At 37.0% G+C, this 27693-nt stretch overlaps 1 protein-coding gene and 1 long non-coding RNA gene across 2 annotated transcripts in view; one reads left to right on the forward strand and one right to left on the reverse strand.

Moving 5' to 3' along the window:
• The first annotated feature begins 5295 nt into the window (after positions 1-5295).
• gng7 (guanine nucleotide binding protein (G protein), gamma 7) overlaps positions 5296-27693 on the forward strand; it is a 64132-nt gene continuing 41734 nt past the window's right edge. The window contains exons 1-2 of the mRNA XM_055201700.2: positions 5296-5682; positions 8801-8862. The gene's annotated coding sequence lies outside the window, so the exon portion shown is untranslated. The remainder of the gene's footprint in view (positions 5683-8800; positions 8863-27693) is intronic.
• The window catches only part of LOC141368934 (uncharacterized), a 71917-nt gene continuing 52970 nt past the window's right edge, over positions 8747-27693 (reverse strand). The window contains exon 2 of the long non-coding RNA XR_012372346.1: positions 8747-8906. This is a non-coding gene — a long non-coding RNA (uncharacterized lncRNA). The remainder of the gene's footprint in view (positions 8907-27693) is intronic.

Here is a 27693-nt window from a genome sequence, read left to right on the forward strand (position 1 = left end):
ACGCACAAATTTGTTCGTAAAATTTGCTTACAGTCATGATTTAACAAAAAACATTCATACTAAAATTTCTTCTAAATGTTTGCAAAAACATAAGAACAACTTGAGCGCAATAATCACGAGCAAGAAAAAAGAAGCCTATAATATATGTCCGTGTTATATATTTTTTTCCTTGTTCATGATTATTGCGTACGTGTGGTCTAAGTTGTTCTTTTTGCATACATTTGGGATACATTTTAGTATGAAAGTTTTTGTTAAAGGTGCAGTGTGTAAATTTTAGCGGCATCTAGTGGTGAGGTTGTAAATTGCAACCAATGGCTCAGACCACTGCTCACCCCTTGCTTTTGAAACGCATAGAGAAGCTACAGTAGCCACCACCGGACAAACGTCATCATCGGAGACAACTTAAAAAAAGGTTTGTCCATTAAGGGCTTCTGTAGAAACATGGTGGCCCAAAATGGCAACTTCCATGTAAGGGGACCCTCGGGGTATGTAGATAAAATTGTCTCATTTTAAGGTAATAAACACATAACGGTCAATTAAGAAAGGTCATTATACAACTCTGATAATATAGTGTTGTATATTATTTTGCATTTCTGTCAAGAGATCTTTCTAAAAATGACACACTGCACCTTTAAATCGTGATTTGTAAGTTAAAACGTCCGTACACACATTTTACAAACAAATTTGTGCGTATGCATGCTTAGTGAACGACACCCAATGTCAGCAGTACAGTTTACTTATCTTGTAATGTATGCAAGTTTACATTTTGGGATACATTTTTTAAATGATGTTAAAAGTTACATTTAGATTTGTTTTTATTTGACCTGTAAATTACAATGTAAAAAAATTCTGTAGAAATTACAGTGTTACGTGCAGCTGGTTGCCGGTAACTTACCGTAAATTTAAATTTATGTTATTTACTGGCAAGAGTTTGTTCAAATTTTAAATATTAACAACACTGTAAAATATTTCTGTAAAAATTACAGTATTACTGGGTATTACTGGCAACTAGCTGCCAGTAACTTACTGTAGATTTTACATTTATGTTATTTACTGGCAACAGTTTGTTCAAAGTTAGATGAACATGAAACATTTTCAGTCTTTATCTTCTACAGTAAGTTGCTGACAACCAGCTGCATAATTACAGCTAATTTTTTACAGTGAAGTCTTTGTCTTTACAGAGTGGAACTATACAATAGCAGCCTCATGCAAAGCATAACCTGTTTTTTGCTTCAGATTTTATTTCCCAGAATGCTTTGCTTGATGCTGTTATTTTAGTTTTGCTCTGTAAACACAAAGACTTGTAAATGTTTAATGTTCATTTAGCTTTGAACAAAATGTTGCCAGTAAATAACATAATTTTAAATCTACAGTATGTTACCGGCAACCAGCTGCAAGTAACACTGTAATTTCTACGGATTTTTTTACAGTGTAGATTTTTGGAGATATCATTATTAATTTGAATCATGAAAACCTAAAAAGGACTAATACACACACAAAAAAAACTTAATAAAACAAGTTGAATTTGTTTAACTTGATTCGTTAAGAAAGTAACTAAATAAAATCTATGTTGATTTGACATTATTTTTTACAGTAGCAAACATTATATGCACCTGCCTAAATATTATTATAGGTTATTAAATAACTCAATATATACCAATGATATTATGACATGCACTACAAAAGAAAAAACACCATTATTCATAAAATAATTTCTCAGCTCATTACTTCTGATTTACGTACAAGATGTGATTTCGATATTAGATTCTTGACTGCCCCACCAACTCATTTATCCCTCAAATATGGTGCTATAATTTATCACCTTCATACCGGCGACAGTAACTCGGTTATGCAATCACATCATGGTAAAAACATTTCCCTCTTATAGCTTTTGCTTGCAATGTGCCAGTCCATCTTCCCGGTATGAAGTTGAGGCTTGAGTATATACAGTACAGAGCCAGTATATATAAATCTCTCTATAAAGCCCACTCATCTGGTGTATGACTCACACTGCTGATAGCATCGCAAGCACTGCAAGCTGCATTAGAGGAAAAACTGCAGCATATCTTATATTTTACATGCGCTCTGTAAAGATTTGTTGTTGTTTTTTTGGGTGACCTGATTATATGTTTGTAAACTCCAATGTTCACCAATCATGTCTAGAAAAACATTTGCATTTATCATGCATATATTGTAAATACATGTAAATTGTATGTAAAGAATATAATGATATATGTAAAGTAATGATAAGTGACTCTCATAAGTGGCATCTGAAGAGCGAAAAAAAAACATCCAGACAGATCAAAAAATTCCTTTTAAACTTATGTTTTCGGGCAGAATGTATATCTAAAGGTTTATCCGGTCAGTTCTTGCATTTTTCAGATTGTATCCCAAATCCGGTTTACACAGTGAGCACTTTAACTACCCAAGGGTAATGGAATGTACTGTGAAACACATTGTCCGAGTTGAATTACTCATATGTAAATCTCATACGTGATCTCCATTTCATAATTCAGACAGCGCATGATCCAAATAGATGTTAGCCAGCATGAGGGCAAGGAACAAAACTGTGAAGTGACTTTATAACTTAAATCGTTGCTTTATTTGATTCTTTTCTTTTGTTTGGTTTTGTACGATATTTTATACGTTTTATTTTAGCTCTTAGAGCTCTCTTGTTACTACTATGTACGATAATGTCCTTTAGCAATAGTCTTCCTAAGACAAGGTATGCCCACGCATCTCAAATGATGAAAATACAATGACATAGTACACTTATAAATAAATAAATAAATAAATAAATATATATATCTGCAAATATTCTCTATAATAAATCTGCAAATTAATTTTCCTAATAAAATCATAAAGCAAAAACTGAATCTTTTTTTTTGACCCGAGCATTTGAATGTGGCCCCATTTGCTAAACCTGGTTTCCATGGCAACAACATTACTTGCATCACACTTTTTCAGCTGACCCAGGTGTAAATACTTGAATTCACAAATGAAGAAAAGAGGCACAGTCAGAAAAGCTTAAATTGCATGCTATTTCGGTATAAAGCATTTTATGGGCCAAAGCAGACAGAATGCTCAAAGTAGAGCTGTAAAGATGTTTAAAAGGCATGTTATGTGATTTATACAGAAACTTAGTCTCTGTAAATTAAAGGAGATATATTATGAGACTTTTTTAATATGTTAAATAAGCCTTTGATGCCCCCAGACATCCAAGACAGTTAAAATTCAGAAGCAAGAATGTTTTTGGGTGTGTCCTTTTAAATGCAAATGATGAAATGATAACACTGATCACCATAATGATGGTTTGTTGAAATTAAAACTCAATTGTGCTGTGAATTATTTTCTCCCTCTCTCTTTCTCTCTGCATTAAATGGCAGTGCTGTGATTGTGATCGATTAAGGACGGTATTATTATAATACGATCCCCTTCTGACATCACAAGGGGAATCAAATTTCAATTACCAATTTTTTCACATGCTTGCAAAGAATGGTTTACCAAAACAATTTTTTTGTACTTTTTTATATTTTCTAGGTTGATAGAAGCACTGGGGACCCAATTATAGCACTTAAGATTTTCATGATATGTTCCCTATATACAGTATATTTGCATCTTATGTTGGTGTTATACTAGGAGTAGAAAGATGACAAGCTAAATCATAAGCTTTAATGTAATGTTCTGCAAATAATTTCAGTATAAAAAGTACGGTAAAAAATGTCTGCTGGGGAACAAGAATGGATCAACTCTCACGTGACTGTGATCCAGTGCTTCGTTCTCTTTGGCTTTGCCCCCTCTCACCTCATCCCCCTACAACTGCATCGCCTCATTTCTTTCTTACAGCAGTGTTGCAGACGCAGCCTGTTAAGTGGACTACTGCTATATCACAGAAAGAGAGAGATAGAGAGAGAGAGAACTGTGACATCAAAGCACAGGAAAATGATACAGAAATCATACTGGCATCAGCAAAAAATTATGTTCCAGAACATATGACACTAATGCACTGAAAGTGTTCACCATAAATACATCACAGTGTAAAACCATCTTCTGAAAAAAACACACAATGAGGGTAATGGGGTAGGTCATGCAGAAATAAGGCAGATTTTACCTGCAGTCTACGAATAAAACAAATGATGGCCTTATGCAAAGACAACAAGGTAAACATTTTTATTATCCGTGTACGATCAAATGTGCACACAGCTTAGTAAACATGTAACCACAAACTCAAACCTACTTCCTTTTGTCTGTTTAACAGTGAAGGTAAACTCTCACTCTCTCTCTCTCGCACACACACGATTACCATTTGTAAAGCCTGGTTATTGTAGAAAAAACATGGTTAATTTGTGGTAACCATTTTTTTATTTGTTGTTTATTTTGTTAATTTTTGTAAGTGTTCGCTTCATTTTCATCAAACTTTCCCTGCTGAAAAAAAAACAATAAAACCATTACAGAAAATTCTAATGGTATCCATTAAAATACCAATAGGAACCATTAGCTTTTACCATTAAAACCACTACACTGTAGTGTGTTTTGTGCCATATTCCATTAGAACCAATACATATTCCATTAGAACCAATAAATATTCCATTAGAACTAATACATAGAACCAAAAGAACCAATACATACCATTAGAGACCAACAAAACCCAATACACTGTAATGGTTTTCTGTAATGGTTTTATTGGGTTTTTTTTCAGCAGGGTTGATTGGCCTACAAAACTTATCCATGGTTTTAGTTAAAACAAAAAACATGGTAACCACAAAAACATGATTTATTCGGTAAGGTTGTTTCAAATGAAATATGACTGATTCATTCACGTGGCAAATTTGCTTGCCAGATTAAGAGCTCACTCGGTGTAGGCTATGTAATGATAACGTGCATCAAAATAATGCAAAATTAACCATTTTTATAATGTCAACTATTGAATTTATAATAATAACACCACCAAGTGGCATAAAAACCTTCTACCCTTCACAAACTAGGGTGTGTGGCCCCCACGACGAGGGGCGCGAGCAGGGCGCCCTTGTTTTATGCCATTTTATAAACTCCATTAATATGTCATAAATTCTCTGTAATTAAACCTCAGAAAAATAAGGCTACCAACCAACAGCACTACATTGTTTAATTTAATATATTTTGTAGGGATGCACACATTAAGCATGACCGCACGAGAACCATTGCCCTATGCAGAATAAGCGCTTGTATCTGCAGACACTGTACACCAGCGCCCTCTAGAGTCGGCGGAAGTCACTGCACACTGCAGTGCGATACGGTGCGCCCAAATTTGTTCCCCAATAATAGTGGGACGATTAAGCGCAGCGTAAAGTGCGCGTATTAAAGCGATAGGGAATTCAAAAGCCAAAATATCACACAGAGCAGCGGGTCCATCGACGGACGCAACCAAACCCGTTAGCGCCGGCGAGGGAGGAGAGAGCGGATCTTGCGAAACCCATTGGTTTTCGGTTTTAACGAAGAGCCGCCTTTTATTTGACTCACAACCGACGCGGCTTTTTCCCAAGAGAGCGAAGCAAGTTTGTGTGCGCGGACGCTGTCACCAGCGGTGGGGGGACTGACTGGGTGGACACTGGTGCACGGAGGGGGTGGTGTTTGTTTGGAAGGGGGGCAACGATCTGCTCGAACCTGGCCCTTTAAATTACCTCCACAAGCGCTGTGGACGAGGTGAGTATGAAACGCGTGCTTATTTTCCTCCTTCGCTTTTAGATTTGTATCCGAGCATCCGTTTGCTTTGCGAAACGCGAGTGTTTTTCAGTGCGCTTCGGTTAGGCAGGGCAACTCCACCGGTGTCACGAATCCGAAAGCGCACGGATTTACCGAGCTTTGTCCGGTGGGGCGGAGTGTGGGCTTCATATCAACAGTCTTTAGTATATAATACATTTTAAATGAAAGATAACGAAAGGCCAAGATTGACATTTGGGTGTTTGCGTTGAGCGAGCTTTAGTGTAAAGCCCGATTAATCTTTAACAAGCGAGAACGGCTTCCTGCGCCTCCTGTCAACACGTTTACGCGTTATATAGGATGTTATTGTGTGATACATTGCGGTTATATTGTGTCTATGGTTTGATGGGGTGTGTTGAGGTATATGCAGAGAGATGTACGGAGTGTACCGTTTGTCAAAATGCCCGCATTGTCTTTCCATCAGTGTGAGCAAGGCCTAACGTTTCAAACAGCACAAGAGCTCAGGAGCAAAATACTTGCAAATACTGCATCATTTATTGTGGCGATGCGATGAAGAAAATATTGTACGAATGCAGTCATGTTGTCATCGTTAGGTTTTTGGTCTTTGAACATGTTATATAAACACACAAGCATCACCAATATAAGCTCCACAGGCCTTCATGCTATTGGGCTGTGTATAATGAATAATGTGAACATTGACATATTTCCTATTTTAAGTTAGGAGAGATCTGAGAAAAAAAGAGACTATTATTATTATCATATTGGTTTAAAATGTAAAATCTATTCTCAATTCATCTTAGTATGTTACAGTATTTAGGAAAAAGTAGTTTTGACTTTTTTATTGTTCTTCTTAACAGATAGGTTAGGTTTATGGTAGATTTGGAGATCTGATGGACCGCTTTTGTTGTCCTATTATAGAAAGGTGAGCTCATGCTGAGCTATTATCATGATTTTAGTAACATTACCATACTAAGCCACAGATCTCGTAGTGTACACTACACTGGACCTACATGGGATATACTCGTGTTTGCTGTCATAACATGCTGTATTTATGTATTTTTGGTCATAATTTCACATTGCCTAAATGTACCACCCCTCTTCCTTCCTGTTGGGGCATTTAGAAGTTTAAGAAGGCAAATCAGTCGTGTTTAAAAAATAAATAATAAAACCCACATGACCATGTTTGGTTTGTTGTATTGAAAATCTCTCTGAATATGGTTATGATTTATTTTGCTCATCTGTATTAAGATTTTTTTTTTTAAATTATGATAGGTTTTATCGTAGTTTGGAGTGCATACATTGCATAAACATATAACTGGCAGATATTTGTCAGTGTTGATCCCAAATAATGATCCCTTAACACTTTTGATGCCATGTACCAATAATGTTTTTGAATATGGATGTAACATGTAATTTCATTTACATATTAAACATTGTAAAAAGCACTTATTTAATGTTTTATATATATATATATATATATATATATATATATATATATATATATATATATATATATATATATATTTCACATATATACATATATACATATATATATTTCACATATATACATAATTTTATATTTATACATATATATATGTTTGCATGTCGTCTTTGCATTTCTTATGCACATTTCTGTGAAATAAGAGAAAGTGAAAAGTAATTAAACTCAGTTAGTTCAGGCTGATCAGATGGCTTGTAGTGACCCATATTTTCCTGTACGAAGGCTTCCAGGGAACGGCACATAATTACATCCGGACATACAGTCTGTGTTAATTACATCATCACTTTACTCCCTTATGCTATAGGAACATAATTAAAACATACATTTCTGCTACACTGTATACATACATTATCTGTATGCACGCAGTAAAAGATGGTTGGTAAGATGCATTAGTGGTCCATGCTCTCTGTTTTGCTGGTTTAGGATCTTACTCTGAGCTCTATTGAATGAGATGAGATCAATTATTCATAGGTTTTGATTTTGGCGCCTCGTCTCTCTCTCATTGTACTCTGGCCGGCCTAGTTGGAAATATTTGTTTTTACATCATGAATAATGGTTATGACTGTTAACGGTTATTATTTTAGTATTTTGAAGCGTGGGGTTTGAAAAACATGCTGGCAGCTATGATCAAATTATATGTTGGATTATTTTAATATACAGTATTATATATTTATAGGATTGATGTCTTTATGGACTGTTAAAGCACAAGTGCTCAAGTATATATTTAGTGTGGCATGGAAATTACATACTGGCATTAATACAGAAATGTTTTTTTTTTTTTTTGCAAAATGATCATTTATTTTTAGTAAGTCCTTGGAGTAGAATGTGTTAATAGTTACAAAGAGCAATGAGATTGTAATGTAAGCATAGTTGTGATTAATTGACGCATGCTTGACTGTATCTATATGATTATGTTAATATTTAGTATGTAGGGTAGAATTTACATTATGTTTATACTTTTTGGGTTTAAGCTTGTCTGAACATGATTAGAGAGGGATAAAATAAAACCTCATAGGTGGTGATAAAGGAGATTTATTTTGCTTGACTACTAAAAGGAGATTAAGATCGCAATAATGCCAATTCTGACTTAATCTGTTTTATATGAATTATGGCCTTGCAATAACAGACTGCCCACTGAACCAATTATAAAAATTTTCCCTAATATATCACAATATATTAGAATAATTTAATTTACTAAAGTCGTGTTATTCTTAATTGAAAGTGTATCTTTTATAGGAATACTGTCATTGAAACAGAAATCAAACTAATTAATTTGCTGTAATTATGCAGCTGGTTGCCAGTAACTTACTGTATAAGATAAAGACTGAAAATGTTTCATGTTCATTTAACTTTGAACAAACTGTTGCCAGTAAATAACATAAATGTAAAATCTACAGTAAGTTACTGGCAGCTAGTTGCCAGTAATACCCAGTAATACTGTAATTTCTACAGACATTTTTCCCAGTGTATGCGCAATATGAAACATTATTGTATGTGTGTGAACCACTGAAATTGATGGTCGAATGTGTAAATAACTGAATTGAATGCATGTTTACTTGTTTTAATAATTAATGTGTGCCCTATGTTTGTGCTCCACAGACAAGCAAAGTTACCTACAGGTGTCTGATTCAGCTTTGGTCTTCATCTTCTTCATCATCCAGGTAAGACAACGTCCTATAGGTGTAACGCAGATATCTGATCCTGTCTGTGTAAACACAGATAAATTAATATTTAGTGTGATTTACTGTTTTCTACATAAAATCATCCTACATGTAAAGAACATTCTGTGGAAATATAACCTTGATATCTTTAATATTGACTGAGTAAGATTTCACAGATCGAAATTACTGATGCTCCAAATCTGATCATTAAATTATGAAACATAATCCTGGATTTTCCAGACAGGGTCCTGTACTGTACATGCAGGCCTACAACATGTTATTTGTTGCAGCACAGCCACTTCCATATATTGACCACATGGGGGTGTTAATGCAGCTCTGTTCGTCAGATTCTTGTGTGTAGTCTCTGCAGCTGCAGTGAGCGGTAACCATAGCAACCAGGCAGGTCTAAGTCCACAGTTCAGTTTTGTTAATAGAGTTAGATGGGCTCTCCTTATGGTTCAGTGCTGATATATAGGCAATTGATGTCTACATGGCACTAAATTGCAGATTGCTTGTGATTGACTGACTTTGGTTTACACATGATAAAACGATGATTTGTATAACAGTAATGCACTTTAATGACCACCAGATCCATGAAGTGCAATATATACTGAACTATTAAGGCAGATGGTTTTTAAGATATACTACAGCATTGCATCCTTTTAAAAAGAAAAAATTCTCTAGTAGCTCATTTGATTGAATATTGTGTTAGCAACGCAAAGGTCATGGGTTTGATCCCGGAAACACGCATACGCTTACTCATAAAAGAAATGCATAAAAGTAATAGAGATTTAATGCACTGTTAGTCGCTGTGGATAACAGCCAATTCATAAATGTTAGTATTGTGTCTAAAAGGGGACATTTCACAAGACCTTTTAAGATGTCAAATAAATCTTTGCGGCCCCCAGAGTATGTATGTAAAGTTTTAACTCAAATTATCATATAGATAGTTTATTATAGCATGTTAAAATTGCCACTTTGTAGGTGTGAACAAAAATGTGCCATTTTTGGGTGTGTCCTTTAAAATCCAAATGAGCTGATTAAATGCAAACACTGATCACCATAATGGTGGTTTGTTGAAATTGAAACTCAATTCTGCTGTTTGTTTTTCTCTCGCTCTTTCTTTCTCTGCACTAAATGGCAGTGCTGTGGTTGGATAGTGCAGACTAAGGGGTGGAATTATTATAATAAGATCTCCTTATGACATCACAAGGGAAAGGGGAGGCACATTTTAATGACCTATTTTTCACATGCTTGCAGAGAATGGTTTACTAAAACTGGGTTGATCTTTTTCACATTTTTAGGTTGATAGAATCACCGGGAACCTAATTGTAGCACTTAAACATGGAAAAATTCAGATTTTCATGATATGTCCCCTTTAATGGATGAGTGGGGGTTTTCAGCTTTTGGTTTGGATTACTTGCAGGATATTATAATGTGCTGAAATGTATAATCGACTTGTTTCAGGTTATCTCTCCTTAAAGGTGCAATGTGTAGATTAAAGCGGCATCTAGTGATGAGATCGAGAATTGCAATCAACAGCTCAGTCCACAACTCGCCCCTTTATTTCGAAAACACATAGAGAAGCTACGGTAACCACCACAGGACAATCATGTCATCGTCTGAGGGTACATTGTGAAGAAATGCTCTCTGTAGAGCAGTTTGTCTGTTTAGGGCTACTGTAGAAACAAAATGGCGACTTCCATGTAAGGGGACCCAAGATGTATGTAGAAAAACGTCTCATTCTGAGGTAATAAAAACATAATGGTTCATTATGTAAGGTCTTTATACACAACGGATGATAAAGTTATATATATTATACTGCATTTCTCTCAATAGATCCTCTTAAAATGTACACACTGCACCTTTAAAAGTTTTTGGACGGGGTTCTTTGGACAGAAGTTTTATGAGTCGTGTCTCAAATTTAATTGTCCCAAATAACGTATAACACACGATGCACTTACACTACAGAACTGTACCTTTCTGTCGCTGGGGTGGTACCTCAAAGGTTCATTTTTGTACCTTTATGGGTATACAAAACATTGAAATGTTGTACCTTTTGGGGTATAATACTAAACCGTAAGCCACTATTGTGTACCGTAAGGAACAATGTTGTACCAGTTACATTTTATGGGTACAAAACAGTTAACTGTACCTTTAAAGTTACTCAATAGATTGTTAAAGGAAAACACCACCATTTTCCAATATTTTACTAAATTAATACATACCTATTTTTTTTTCAATGCGTGCACTTAATCTTTGTACAGCATGTTGTGAATGTGTTAGCATTATAGCCTAGCCCCATTCATTCCTTAGGATCCAAACAGGGCTGAATTTAGAAGCCACCAAACACTTCCATGTTTTCCTTATTTAAAGACTGTTACATGAGTAGTTACACCAGTATGTATGGTGGCACAAAATAAAAATGTGGTGATTTTTAAGCGGATAAAAATGAGAACTATATTATGGTGGAAGAGCACTTAGTTTGCAGCACTTTGAGCTCAGGCGCAGTAACATCATCACTCTTGACTTCTCCCCCCTCTCGCTCAAACTTCTGTCAATATTACTGTTATTGAAAAACGGTGGTGTTTTCCTTTAAGGTACAGTAATGTACCCAAACTTGTACAACCATGGTTTAGAAACGGAACCTTAGGGCAGTGGTTCTCAAACTTTTTCGGCGTGCAGCCCCCCTTGTAGACGTTGCATCCCTACATGCCCCCCCCAAAGAAAATGTCATAAAACATTCTATAACTTTTTCATTAAAATTGAACTAAACAAAACATATTAAATTATTCAATGTAGTGCTGTGGTTAGTAGCCTTATTTTTCTGAGGTTTAATTACTGAGAAATTATGAGAAATTAATTAATCATAAAACTGGAACTCCCCTGGCACCATCTCACGGCCCCCAGTTTGTGAGCCACTGCCTTAGGGTACCACCATAGTGACAGAAAAGGTACAGATTTGTACCTTTACAAATTTATAATTACATATTTATATAATTATAGATTGACATATTTTCCCAAATAGATCAATTAAAGTTTTTATTTATTTTGGATAATGGAAACGTCACACATGTTGCCATGCATTAAATAAATCTCTATACACTACACCACAGTGTGGCAGTATAGGACCTCACTAGAGAAGCTCTGCTTTTGTTTTTCATCTGTAGTTACTTTCTGCTTAGTCTAGACAGGCGAAACCTCTGACCAGATTCCAGCTGTCTTGCGTCAGCTGACTGACTCACAGTCCGGGGGGAAATGTGGGGTCCCGCTCTCAAAAACATGTTTGAGTAAAAAACACCTTCTGAGACTTCAGTCTGGACTTTACGCAAACACGTTGTCTGGCATTATCTACAGATGAGTGTTTTTTTTTTGCAGCAGCAGACAGGAAGTTTTTGCCACACGCTGGCTAGCAGCATGTCTGTGACTGACAGACTGATGGACTTGACTCAAGCCAACAGTCTCTTGTTGTCTGTACAACAGACATGTGTTGTATAATTGCATATGCAACATAACACTTGTAGCATGTGATATAATTTGCTTGAATAATATGTGTCATAAATTCTAGTGTGCTTTTAATAAAAGAAACCAAACATGAGGATGAGAATGTTCATATGAAAAAAAGTTGCAGCTTTTTCCAGACATGCCATAGTTTCCATTGTTTTTGTAAAGTTGTGCAAGGCAGCTTTGGAGGTTGTTAATAAAGAGTTGAATGTAGATGAATATCCCACACCTTAGACCCCCACTATATGTGTATGTGTGTGGTAAGTTGGGGTTGTGTAAGAAGAACTGAGCTGTTATGAACGGCAGAGAGAGAGAGAGAAAGGAGACTTTAAGTGTGTAGTCATGATGACTGTGCTGTTTGTGGAGTAAGCTTCATAAAATGTGAGTCAGCAACTCCAGCTCCAGACTGCTGTTTTCTCCTTCATGTCTTCTCCCTACATGAAGACTATGAGTAACTGATGTGCACATCGCTACATTTTTCCTCTCTATGACAGCTGTCAGTATTAGCAGTGTAGTGTTGCATAAACCCTCTCCCCAGAGAGATAGTGAATCCGTTGGGATTTGTCTTGTAACAGCTTATGTCACTTCCCTGAACCTCCACATGGACCCGCTGATAAAGTCCCTGGGGTTTATATTACTCCACTTGTGGTAAATGGGCGATTGCAGGTTGTTAGGAAACAGTTGTCGGTCCTTTCCACTCACATATTGGGATCAAGTTTATGCTTTGCATGCCGACTTTTGAACTGTTTATTTGAAATGGGGTATATAAAGAAGCTTGACTTAAAAGAAATGTTATTAACTCAATAATTGCTTGTTTATAGAACTGTTAAATAAAACAATACCACTCTCACAGCATGCATATATGAAGAGTTTGGTTCCAAAACGCAATAAATCCATTTTGACTAATTTATTCTATACCAAAGAAAGTGTCAAGATGAAAATCACTATTTTCTGTTACAAACTTTCACATAGCATCTTTAGGTTATAAAAACATAAAAAATTCAAATACATATTTTGATTTTTAAAGATTTATTATACAAACTGATAATTTTTTCAGCAAAATGCAATATATCCATTTTTTTTGCTATACATCTATTGAATCAATATATAAATGTGCATTTATCTTTGCCATGTTATATTCATTTAGTTGACTAGTGGTATACACCGATTAAAAAAATAAACATTAATGGCATTAATCAAAACACTTACTTTGTCATATTAAGAACACTGTCATTGCTGCTGTCATCCTTGGGACGTCGTCGCTGAACTTTTTTGACAGCGATCAGCTGTAAAATGTTTTGGTCCTGCTTGATTTTCGTTGACTTTGAGTAAAATAATGGAAAGTTTTTCATAAGATCCCCTGGAGTCAATGTGTTAGCATGACAGAAGCTTGATGCTGTCGAGAGAACAAAGCAACCGGCATTTTTCCGTCTCTCGAGTGCCTCTCGCGTAAAATATTCGATTTTAATGGCTTACGTTTCTTCCCTACCACAGAAAACCACCACAGGTTTATCAATGCCATCAAAATTATTATTTTTTGTTTGTTTGTTTGTTGATCACAAAGTACAAAGTAGATGAGGGAAACTAGGATTATGTGTGTATTCAACGCGACACCGTGGAATAATGCGCTGTGATTGGTTGAGTGGATTTATTGCATTCTGCAGAGAAGGAGGACGTTTATCGCGGTAAAAAAAAGGGAGAAAAGAGGACAGAATAACACGGCAAATATTGAATTTTGCGTAAAATGAAGAAATTACTTTTTAATACTGACCAGATATTTCGGCGGTAACTAATATTTATTGCATTTTGGAACCAAACTCTTCATATATTAAGTAAATTAACACTTTTGCATGCTTATTATTGTTTGGGGGATAGTTCACCCAAAAATAAAAAGTTTGTCGACATTTATTTACTCTCACATTGTCCAAAACCTGCATGAGTCAGTCTTCTGCACTGTAAATAAAAAATGCAGCATGAAGTTAAAACAACTTGGTTTTGCAAGTCAATTCAACTTACTATTTTGAGTTTTGACTTAACAAAGTTGATATAAAAACAAGTTGAAATTGATTAACTTAATTTGTTGAGTAACAAAAATATATGTTAATTTGACAAAAATGCTGCATTTTTTTACAATGTTGAGATATGTTTTGGTGGCTTTGTGTCCATATAATGGAAGTCAATAGGGGTCAATGTTGTTTGGTAACCAACACTGTAAAACATATGCAGTATTTTTGTCAAATCAACACATATTTTTATGTAACTTTAACGTAAAAAATTAGGTTAAACAATTTTAACTTGAATTTATAAGTTATGTCAACTTTTTTTAAGCAAAAACTTAAAATTGTAGTGAATTGACTTGCAAAACCAAGTTGTTTTAACTTCATGCTGCATTCTTTTTACAGTGAATGTCTTTTAAAATGTGTTCCTGTAGCTCAGTGGTAAAGCATTGTGTTAACAGCATAAAATGTTTGTGGATTCAATCCCAGGGAACACACATGCTTAAAAAATGCATACCTTGCAATGCACTTGGATAAAAGGCTCTGACAAATGCATAAATGTTTTGAATAACATAAATGTGAGTCAATGATGACAATAATGGTGTGCATTTAGAGTTTGAAGGTGCGTGCACACACAGCAGCCTATCGAAAATAATGACTAATACGTGCGATTTAGAGTCGGTGACAGCAAGGGCCCTTCTGTGCGTTCTGTGCTGTTTATCTACAGTCAACGATGTGCTATTTTCAACACGGCCCCCTCACAATCTCCTTGGCATTCACAAATCCCTATTCAGCTCAACCGTTGGCCACATTCCTCTCGTTCTTCACTCGCTTACGTTTTGGTCGCTAGAAAAAGGACCGTCATGTGGGTGAATGTGAGTAACGGTCCTGTCCCTCCTCCTTCCTCTCCCTTCCTCCATTAGTTAATGGGTTGCGGTGCTCATGTACTCCTCAGCAGTTAGATCAGTGCTCTCCCACTGTCACCTCCATGTGCACACGGCCCACCCTAGTGTATGTTTACACCACCTATATAACAATTTCTATAATGCCAGATAATCACATTCCTTGCATATTCACAGCCATCTTAATGATTTTTGCAAAAATTGTATATGGTCTCCACTACTGAAATGTAATTTAACTCGCTTCAGACTTTTTTGCATGTACTCACTCATTTGCATAATAGTTATCATCCGTGTCTACTCTGCATTGATGGTTAAATGTGTGTTTATAATGGTTCAAATGACTGAACTTTCCACAGAAACACGGAAGCACTGAAGGAATGCTGTTGTCATTTGTAACGTTCCTCTTACTGGAATTTTAATGACTTTCTCGGAAACACTGAAGCTCAGGCTGTGCGTTGTTTGTTCAAGAGCTGCATGTATTTGTTTGTAATTGGTTCAGTTAGTAGAGCATTGCGTTAGAGCGGTGCAAAGGTCATGGGTTCGATCCCCAGAGTACACCAATTTTTTATAGCTCTGGCAAATGCACAAGTGTAAATGAATGGAGTTGTTCAGAAAGTGTATTAAGATGGGTAGTTAATGTGCATCAAAGTTAATGATTGTTTCAGGACATAACATAACATTTTGTTATTTTTTCTTTGTTCTGTGTGATTTGATAGCACAATCTGTGTTCCACCATTCGGCGTACTTGTACAAAGCTACTATCTGTACTGCTTTTTAAACCTTTGGTGTACATTAGCCTGCTGCCACATCATGATGTTTTGAACCAGAAGTTCATGCACTTCAACTCACCTTTCTGGATAACCCAGAACTGATATCCAAATACAGGAACACTGGGTGTTTGTTAGCGTTTCACTGTTTTTGTAAATTATGGACTGTTTTGCATTGCGGGATAGACTCTGTTATGAGCATGAGCGTATGTTTGGAAAGGCTTGCTGCCATAAAACATTTCAACTATTTTGGATGGTTTTGTTTTCGCATTTTTTGTGAGCATTTTTTAAAATGTGGAGTATTCAGACACTGTCTCAATTGCTGTTTGTCCTAAAGCAGTGTGTTCAGCTTGAACTTCTAGTGCCATTTTTCTCAAATAATTTGATCGTGCATTTAACCAAATTTATTTTATTTTGATACACAATTGGGTAAAAATGCACAACTGTACTTGTTTCTAATTAAGCGATTTTTAATTGGATTAAATTTGCAATCCGTAACTTTTTTTGTTAAAAATAAACTGAATCGGCATATAAAAGTCTTTCATTTATACCTCTGCGTCATCGTTCGCTTCGATGTGCATTAAACACATGCAGATCACTAGTAAGCAGTGTGCATGGGCATGTTACAGTATTTTAGAAAGCAAATTTGTGTACATTTTTGTATCAGCAGTGACGAAGGTAAACAGACGTTTGTTGCAACCTGAGTTGTTAAATATAGCTCCTCAACTTGGTCCATCGTTTTTACCGTCACATGCGGAAATGCGTACAAGGAAATGTGACCGTCTTTTTGACCTGAGGGAAGGGTTCTAGCAGACCAATCACATCACATGTGGTCCACGTAGCACTGCCCATTGTTACATTTTGGAAGAGGTGTGCGTCAGGCTACGCCGTAGGCTATTGCATAGGCTATGCCGTACAATTGATGCAGAAGTATAAAGCCACATTTACAGTGCCCCGATTGAAGTTTATAATAAGGATCCGTAACTTGAGCTGTCGAGTACGATTTTGCACACAATATCTGTTTGATTAAACCCATATAATGAAAATAACTGCACAAGTAACTTGCAATACTATGTTTCAAACAGGGGTGGCGATAGAGAGGCAAAATGATGCATTGCCATTTTAAACATGCAATAAACATGTAGGGGTGGTTTCCTGAATAGGGATTAGCTTAAGCCAGGACTAGGCCCAAGTTAAATTGGGATATTTAAGTAATTTTTTATTTAATTAATTCATAAATAAACACTACTGGTGTGCATCTTGAGACACAACACTCGCACTGATCTATTTTAAGATATGTCAGTGCAAGTCGTTTTCGATGAAGACAACACTAACATTTAGGTTAGTTTGGGAATGGGCTTAAGCCCTGTCTGGGAAACCGCCCCATAGCGCTTTTCCACCGTCAGGCCAAACCTTCTTAAATCGGTAGGAGCGTTTAAAATTATGGTTCCACTTGAGCCTATTTTTGCAAGCCATGATTACAAACCGTTTTTGCCCCTTAATTCTCAGCACAATTGTGCTGAATCATGTTGATAGAATGCGTGTAATAATGTCACCGCTCGGGATTAGTCACTGGTCTGTTGCCTTGCTACAACTTTCTCTCTATAGCTGATATGCACATATTATTTTAGCAAAATAAACAAAGATCAGGTAAAAAGTAAAAAAAAAATGCTAATCGTTTAAAACCTGTTCATTATTTTCATCGCATACGTCAGTAAACTTTTGTGTTAGCAAGGCAACATCTGTTGTGTTTGTATTACATTCCAGAGGACAATGAAGTGGAAAATGATATCCATGCTGGCTCGGTCGGATCGTCACGGAATGAAACGGTTACAAGAGAATAGTTTCGCATGATGGTGGAAAAGTGCTAATAATCAGGTGTAGTGTTGCATAAACTATTTTTTGCATAATAGTTTGAAATGTGCATTGCTGCGTACTACTGGACAAATTGTACAGATGTGTTAATTATAACCATTGTCTGGGAGATTGCACAAGCTAAACGGTGACCGTGGGCACCCAAGATTTCTCAACTTTGACCTGCGTCTGACACAAGTTGACCCTTCTCATGACTAGACAGGAGAATCTCCCCCCGCGGTTTATCACGGGACCGGGGTGCCGCAGCTGACACCTGCGTGTTTTACCACCAACACACCGAAACACTTCTCAGTATTCCAGCCAAACACTTGCAATAACAAAATCTCTGTAGAGTAATCACTAATTACAGTGCATCTCTTTTAAATACCCTTTAAGGCTTGGCAAATATTTAGATATTTGTGTTGGCACGGACTAGGATCTCCAATGTTAGTAATATGCACTAATGCAGGTTCCTCTCGTACTTAAAGGGAAACTTCACCCATTTGCATTAAGCTTTGTACCGTTAGAACCCCAGTCATGTTTTTGAATGGTCGTGCACCATTCCCTCAGTTTCCCCTGAGAGGGGAGAAATACTGATTTCAGTGAGGCACTTCCTTCTTTCAATGATGTAAAAATCGTCATTTTGCGTCATTGAAAGAAGGAAATCCTGTATCTCTATTGAGTGTAAAAGACTACAGACACTCATTCCTCATTTTTCCAAGGTGGGGGCTATGGGTGGGACCCACTCGCGCTTCAGACCAATTACAGATAAGTGGGTGGTACTTACCAAAATATACGAACCCACACCTAAAAAAAACGACCAGCCGCCATCTTTATGCTAAGCTAAGCTAAACAGAAGTTGTGGAGCGAGCCAGAATTCATGTTACAATAACAGTGGAAGTTAATCAATATTACATGGAAGAGGGTGATTTTACAAGCGTGATGCTCTAATCCGCTGTACTTTGCACCTTTATGAGCCACAATACTGCAAAGAGCTGAGACAGATGGAGGAACAGAGGCCCGAGGAGTAGGCCGGAGCCTGGGCGTCGGCTGGGTAGAGGTGCCCGGTGAAGAAGCAGCAACCATCGGCCTCTGCTGCGTAGAGAAGCTTGCCTGTTCTCTCGCTGTGTGGCTTCTTTATAACATTTCTGCATCAGATAAGGATATGGACGTTTGTTTGGTGAAGGTTTCTATGCAAGAGAGGAACTTTGCGCTCGTTTGGAACGTTTATTTCACGGACATGTTTCGGTTTACGAGCAAACGCGCGGCGGAGTATATGAGCTTGGACAGACTCGCGCTGTGTGCTTTCGGTTTAAGATTTCTGGATCAGATAAGGATATGAACGTTTGTCTTGTTAATGTTTCTGGTCGCGTGCTTATATCAAAGACGTGTTTCGGCTTACGAGCACAAGCTCCAAGAGCTGAGGCAGCGCGTCTGTGGAGATATTATGCAGGGGACACGTTTGTGTGGAGGATGCATGGTAAAAACGGACGTCTGACTAAAGTGAGTGTTTCTATTTTCTTTGTTTTACTAAGGTGGCATTTATATACACAATAGCATATCTGAGCTGTGTTTTATATGTCTATATTGTGAGAGCAGTGAGGCAAATAATAACACAAATGTAATTACAGTAAACAAGAGACAAAAAGAAAATTGGTAAAACTAAATAAACATTTAAAATGCATACACTTTTTTTAACTACTTGGAAAGACATTTGTACTGCGGATCTGAAACTGCACGTTACTGTTTGAATAAGACTTTGCTACACACCAGGCCAGAGTGTTATTGTGTGTACCACAATGTAACATCACGTTTAAAAGTAAATCATGATTGGTGTCAGTCAGACACAGTGGTGGTGGCTATTTTCTTTGTTTTACTAACGTGGCATTTATGTACATAATAGAATGTCTGAGCCGTGTTCTGATTAATGGGAGTGGCTTGCAGAGCTGTGCATTGTGGTGCATAGTGGCAGTTGTAGTTTTTCATACAAATGTGCTCTAAAGTCACATTTTGTCTTTTCTCTGTCAAATAGGCACAAAATTCTACATTTATGTTACATTTTGACTACAAATATGACTCACTTTCCATAAAGGTTAATGTTCCTATCGGTGAAATGGCCCTTTAAACAAGTAGGTTAAGCTCCTAGAGCATTGACCTAATTTGATGGCCTTTCCTCAGAAATGTCTTAGCATAGGGAAGATTGGAGAGAAGAGGCGTGGCTTCCCAGCAGTACGTACTGTCCTGCAAACAAGGGCCAAAGGTTTGGCATGCATACGTCAGTGTTTTTGCAGTTATCATGGGTATAACTGATGCAGAATGTAGCTAAGCAAGATAAAGAACATGTAATTCAAGAGTGATTACATCGCTTTATACAGATACCTTACTTTTGTCACAGTCTGATGCATTTTAGCCTTCTCATTGATCTGCACCCAATAACCCATAATGACTCAGCCAAATAGGACTTGATCATTTTTTATTTGTAAATGTGATGTTTTATTGTTTTATTAAGTGTGCACAATTTAGCATAAGTGAAGGTCGGCATCATGCATTTTATATACAATTCTAGCACTTATAAAAAGGCAATCTTGTCATCTAACCTGACTTTTATATTCTGCAATATTACAGGAGACTCAAATACAGTTTCTCATGAGTAACTTTTGCATGCATGAAATAAAGTGTAAACAGTGATTATTTAATTGTAATAACAACAACAACAACGCTTTAACAAAAATCCCAAGTCCAGGCAGTTTTTCTATATAAATGGGTCATTTAGCATCCTCTCCTTTGAGGCCATTGCACGTAAATAGCTCTCATTCCCCGTGCAATCTCTATTCAAACAGCGAGCACATGTGGTGGAGTCAATTACAGTGTTTGCACTGAGGGTGGCTTGTTTGGGAAAGCAGGAGCCAGGTTCGACACCTGTGCAGCTGATATCTGCAGCAGCCCCTCACAGCTGGGGTCCAGTAGGGACCAGGTCAAGGACCCTTCTCCGTGCATGTGAACCGCCTGCTTTACGCAGTTTCACGGCAGAGGTGTGAAGTGCCCTGCCATATATCTCCTCAACACCCCCAAGACACAGAGAATAACCAGCTCAAAACAGTGCTTCCCATTCTTTCTCCTCCCTGCCCACCGCTAACAGATCTGCAGATGGCATTAGTAAATGGGCACTTTAATAAAGCCATGTCCAGTCCTGCCTTAGTAATTATTAAGATTTGTCTGCATATCAGTAGACCGTAAAAAGTATGGGATATATTTTAGCTACATGTACAAACATGTGATGCATAAAACATATAAATGTATATGAAGAGTTTGTATGCAAAACCCTCTAAGTGCATCTGACATGTTTTCTTGTAAATGAGCATTTTTTATTAGGTTTTTATGTTTTGGTTTAACTTTATTGGCAATGAAAAGGTTATTAGTAGGACCAAACAGAATCTGCGCCCGCAGATTTCCGTGGAAAACCCAGTGGAATTTCATAGATTTATGCCTGTCACTGACAAGCACACATACCTTGCCCTTGAGCATGTTTGTGAGCAATAGCCGTCATTGACAAGCAGTATAAACCCTGCGCGTGCTGTTTTCTGTGACTGTTTTTAACGATTGAGAGCACGAACCATTTGATGTTTAAGATAAGATAAAACTTAAAGAGATCTCATTTGACTCTGTCGTCTATGTGGCGCAACAGTTAAGCACTCAGCACATGATCATTTCAAATCCTTTTACGAATTGTAAAAATTATGAAATTATCTTGATGGGTGCTAAATTCATAATGAGGATGTATTACCAAGATTGTCCTCCAAAAATAACGACCTCATAGGTCGTTTGTGCAAGCACCTTATTATGACATAAAGTGACGTATTAAGGAATTAGTGTCCACTAGCGTCAGTAGCTTATACAACCTGTTGTTATGTTTTAAAGTTTTTGCCTTATACATCAGATTAGACACATTAAGGGCCCTAAACAATCTAAGCGCATTGTCTAAAGCGCACAGCGCAACGTCTAAATGGGCGTGTCCGAATCCACTTTTGCTAATTTAATGATGAGAAAAATGGTTTGTGCGCCGAGCGCATGGTCGAAAAGGGTTGGTCCTATTTTTTTTTTATGATTAATGGGAGTATTTTGGGCGTAACGTGCAATAAACCAATGAGAGTCTCAGCTCTCATCCCCTTTAAAAGCCAGTTGCGCTGGCGCTATGTCTAATCCTTATTTAGATGACGTACTTTGTAAACTGAAAAACTAAGCGGAGGAAGAAGATCCCCAGTTTAAGATTAATGTTAAATAATTGTGTTGGTTTTCACTTGTATTGAAATTGTTATTTCTTCATTAATACCTTTAAAAACCCGTTTTCTTTTTGTCATGGAAGTAAAAAAGCAGACTTTTAATTGCTTAAAATGTATGGCTATCCAATATCATCAAAAAATAATTTACAAGTATGTAAGAAGAGGTTTGTACTGTAAAAATACTTTATTTGTTACTAACAGGAGATAAAGAATTTACAAACGGCTCTCTGCAAGGTTCAGCACTTGGACAGCGTCAGTTTTTTTAAGCATTACTTAAAAATGTTTCTCATCTCACCATATCCACAGGTACAGAGTCATCATATACAATAAATCTGCTAGGTAGCATTTAAAAAAAAAAACATTTAAAAACAGATGCATTCGTTTAAAGCAAAGCATTTATTTACTTACCAGGCTGCAGGTGAAGCAGCTCTTTACATCTTCTAACCAGTGGCGCCGCGGCCCCCCCATATAGGTCACTGGCCCCCCAGTGGCCCCCCCAAACAGAATGAGATTTAAAAAAAAAAAATTTTTTTTTTAGATTGAAATAATAGTAGTAATATGTATTCATTAAAATGTACACTAAAAGCTATGTAAAAAAATAAAATACATTTGTATAATGTGTTTAATAGAATACAACCTTAACCCCTCCCCTCTCCTTTACCCGCGATTACGCGCAGCCGCACTATCATCCATGTGACGTACACGTGACGTCCTGTTCGCTCCTGTTCAGCCATTGCATGCATTACAGAAGAAACTCACAAACTAGTATGTAAAACTCAGTTAATTCTAGGTTATATAAAGCATATTGTTTCAACTTAGATAATCACTGTCAGGGTTTAAATTGGGCTGGGGCCACCCGGGGCTAAACCCCGGCACCAGAGACGTCATGCCCACTCAAACTGACCCTTGGTTTTTGAGCCAACTGGATTTTGCATGCAACCTCAAAATCAAAGAAGCATCCATTAATCTGTTACTTGTCTTTTAATCTGTTTAATATGCGCAATATTATCAATTCTGTGCTGCATCATTGTCACTATCACTTGTCATTTTCGCCGCTTTGATCGTGTTAAATTTCTTTATTCTGGCGTCATCAGCGTCGGAGCGCGCTCACAAGCTTTGCTGTTGCATTTGGCTATCTGAGAAATTAAAACGTCTAAGAAACGCTCACAGCATTTCCAAACCCCAGGACAGTAATGTGCAGTTAACCTCCTCTGTGTAGAAAATGTATAGTTTAAAATATGACCGTCTGGACTTTATATTAGTAGAGAGTTCTAGATTTATCTTCTTGGCACAACGCCAAAGTTCGCCAGAGTTCACAGGGGCGCAGAATCACACATGCTCACATACGAGGTAACATTTAATAAAAAAGTCTGTTACTCTAATAATTTTATCTAAACATATTGTTTCAAATCGTTATTGAACATTAAAATCAATCACGTGGCTATAGCTTATGTCATTTTCGTTGTTTATGTACTTTATGGATTTAAAATTACATTAATTTCATAGGATAATGCAGTTGTTTTGCAAAATGCATTAATGTCACAATTAGAAGTCATTAAACAAAACGTAAATAAACAAAACATGCCGTTTCAGATGTAAATATGATGCCAATATGTCATTAATTCGATTGAATAGTATTTGATATAAAAGTTAGTCAACACTTTTGTTTTGGAGGTTTTTGCATGAAGGCTGGGGCGCTCAGCTTGTTACAAATGTAAGTGCCATAGAAAAGACTGAAGAATCTATAATATTTCGTTTGATGTCTGTGTATGCACACATTTCTGTGAGCTGTGCACACTGTGCCCCTTAATAAAATGGTGCATGACGCCCGTGCCCGGCACATAGGCTGAAGGTCTCGCTCTACTCTTGCCAGTGTACCCGCTGCGCTTGTGCGTGTGCACTCGCTGCCTGCGGTGCCACGAAGGGAATAATGTGTTTCCATTCATTATGGGGCATACTCAACAAACGAGTAGATTACATACAAAGTCAATGCAAAGCCGGAATCAGACAGACGCGTCCTCGCAAGGGGCGATGCGAAATGCCAATGATGCGAATTGGGCTGCGCAATTGCCGAAAACACGCGCTTTTACCTTCAAACGCGTCTTTGTGTGTATGTGTATGTGTGTGTGTGTGTGTGTGTGTGTGTGTGTGTGTGTGTGTGTGTGTGAGAGAGAGAGAGAGAGAGAGAGAAAGAGAGAGAGAGAGAGAGAGAGAGAGGCAGAGAGTGAGGTAAGATTGGTGCCCACGTCGAGAAAACTTTATAGAAGACTAGAGACGTGTTAAGGACTAAAGTATGTCACTCGTTTAATTACAGTATGTTAACTGGATAACACTGGATATAACTCATTGTAATAAAATAATGTATTTTAAATACACAAATCAAACGAGGATCGGTCGATACTCATCTGTGATAGATTAATACTATTCCACCATCTGATCTTTAAATTATTTGCAATTTTTATTTGTCTCTAGTAAATCATATACTAGTAATAAATAAGAACAACTATACAAGTAGCATTAAAAGCAATGGGAAAACTGTTGACCATTAGATTCAGGCATAATAATTTTTAAATTTTGCCACCCTAAGATTTGTACTGGCCCCTTTGTGCCCCCCCCATGAAAACAATCCTGGGGGCGCCACTGCTTCTAACGTCTCATAATCAGTCCTCATTTATGTCCAAGAGACTCAGTAATAATCTTTTACATTCAATCCTTTAATCTTTCATATTTAAAAGCGTTTTTGTGCTGCTGCGCATTCATGTATGTGATAAGCAAACCCAAGTTGTCGTCCCGTTTAGGCGCATATTACTAATGCGCTCTTTAAATAACAAAAAACATATTGCGCCATTGACTTTAGACTTTAGACCAGGTTTTTGTTGGTCAATGGGGTAGTCTATTTTAGTTGCCTCAAAATAGCAACGCGCCAACAATGCGCCTGAACACACCTCGTTTTCAGACCAGAACGCCCATGGGCGCAAAAGGGGGCGCAAATGCATTTGCTATTTAAACAACGCGGCGCTAAAAGTGAAAATGATAATTGCGCATGGTGGAAACTAGCAAAAGACACTTGCGTCGCACATTGCGCTGCATTGCGCCGGGTGTAAGATAGATATGCATTTGTAAATGTAGAAACGGTTTCATAAACATTTTGGTTTTAAAGATATTTTGGAGCATCTGACCCCACCCTTACCCTAAACCCAACCAATTCTCAACCATATACAACACAACACGCAAGTAAAAGTACAGTCAGGTATTTATTGCATAAAACAGTATAAAAGTATGACAAACCATTTGCGTTGCAAACCTTGCGAACTGAAGCCATACTAATTACTTTATATGAAGAATGGTTTTTGAATCAGTCTACACCAGTCTGACAGGAGATTGTCATTTTGCATCTTTTTCTTCAAATAAATAGATCGTCCTCGGTACACTTGGAATATTTTAAGTACATTTTTAAAAAGTTGTGACTGTTTTGTATGTGTTTATATCATATAATAAATAAATGGGTATGTTATTTGCCCTAAATGACTGAACAGTGTAATGTTTAATAAAATACAATTAATCCTGGAGGTTTAAATTGAAAATCTTATCCCAGTACGTCATCATAGCAAATTAGCAAAATTATACTCCAAAATATAATTTGATACCCCAATATATTAAGTTTTACCTGCTGCCAGTAGAGGCGCTAATTTAGTAAATGCATCTATTGGTCGTATTGGACAAACGACGATAAGCAATCGTTTGAGTTGGAGAATAGGTTGTATTAACACAATCTTTTTATTCTGCTATAATATATAACAATATAGACAATAGTATTTGTATTTTTTTATAAACTTTTTTATATAAACTATTTAAACTATAATTCTGTCTTGACAGGCATATTATATGGTTCATGTTGGTCCAGTTTATTTTAGAGGACTCATTGGTTCGGCCTATTCATTTTAATTGTAAGCCTTTGAAAAGTAATTATTTAAGATGCAGTTTTGAAATATTTAAAGCTTCTGTAATATCTTCTTAAAACATTTAACATCATTTCACAGAATTCTGCCAATTTTCCAAAACATTTCACAGAAAAAGCTAATAAAGTCTGCAGGTTCCATCTTGCCCTGGTTATTAGTCAGTCATTGAAATGCCTTATTTTCACAAATGTCACTTAATTAGGGGTCAAGCCCAGAATGGGCGAAGACCCCTATTGTATCTGTTAGTTTTCTTCTTTATTAGGGGTCAAGCCCAGAATGGGCGAAGACCCCTATTGTATCTGTTAGTTTTCTTCTTTTTCTTTTTCTTACATATTATTCTTCTTCCTGTTCCATTGCGGTCTATGGCAGCCCATAGAACCGTACGTAGGAAAGTTATGAAATTTGGCACACTGATAAAGGACAGTCCAAATATTATCCACAGCAAATTTGGAGTCTCTATGTCTAACCCGCTAGCGCCACCAACAGTCCAAATTTGCACTTACGTTTTTGCTTATAACTTCTGATCCGTATGTCCTAGAAACAAAATTCTTGTTTCCTCTGATTCCTTGGCTCAAGCCGATTCGATTGGACCCTATGACGTCATTTTCCGTCATGAAAATTTTTCCGCCATTTTGAATTATTCGTAAAACCTACTTTTGCGAACTCGTCTTAGAGTTTTTACCCGATTGCCACAAAAATCGGTATGCAGCATCTAGAGACACTCAAGGCAAAAAGTTATTAAAAGAATTTTGATAAACCAATCCGTTGTCGTATAGCGCTTCAAAGAATTTGAAGTAGAGCGCAAAAAAACAGATTTTAGGTTGTATCTTCGCCAAACTTAGGCATATTGACACGAAACTTGGTATTTGAGATGCCAGTCAGGAACTACGGGTTCATGCACAGTTTCGTCGCAGCGCCACCTAGTGGTCAGGCTTATGTTTTACACGCCTATAACTTTGGCTCCGATTGACGTATTTTCACGGGACTTGTTTCTTTGGAGTTCTGAATAGTTGCCGAGTCCAACGATACCAAACATGCCAGAATTCGCCTTACGGTTAGCTCTGTGCGGCAAAATAGCGCTTAAAAAACACGTGCGAATATCTCCGCGAGCGTAATTCTGATCGACTCGAAAACACCATAGGAAGAAACTAACCTTACCTTCTGAACAAAAAGTTCTATTGGCATTATATTAAAATTTCCATCAGAAATGGCCGAAAATTGCAAAAAACGAAAAATTACCTTTAAATTTTGTATTTTTTACACATAAATGGTTATAACTTCGCAACGAAAAGAGATTTTTTCACCAGATTTGATACGCTGATGTATGAGCACAGTCTGAGCCTACACAAAAATAATCTATGCTTGCACAACTAGTTGGCCTTATAATTGAACAAAACTTTTGATTTAAAGCCAGCCCAATGGTCATACAACTGTTTCTTCACTAAACTAAAGTGTATAGTCATGAAACTAGCTACATGTAAAACAGTTATGACTGGAGGTTGCATGCACAATTTTGTCATTGCGCCACCTAGTGGTTTTAAGTTTGAATATGGTATTTTTTGCCTAAA

This window comes from Misgurnus anguillicaudatus, chromosome 2 (assembly GCF_027580225.2).
Source record: "Misgurnus anguillicaudatus chromosome 2, ASM2758022v2, whole genome shotgun sequence".
NCBI lineage: Eukaryota > Metazoa > Chordata > Actinopteri > Cypriniformes > Cobitidae > Misgurnus > Misgurnus anguillicaudatus.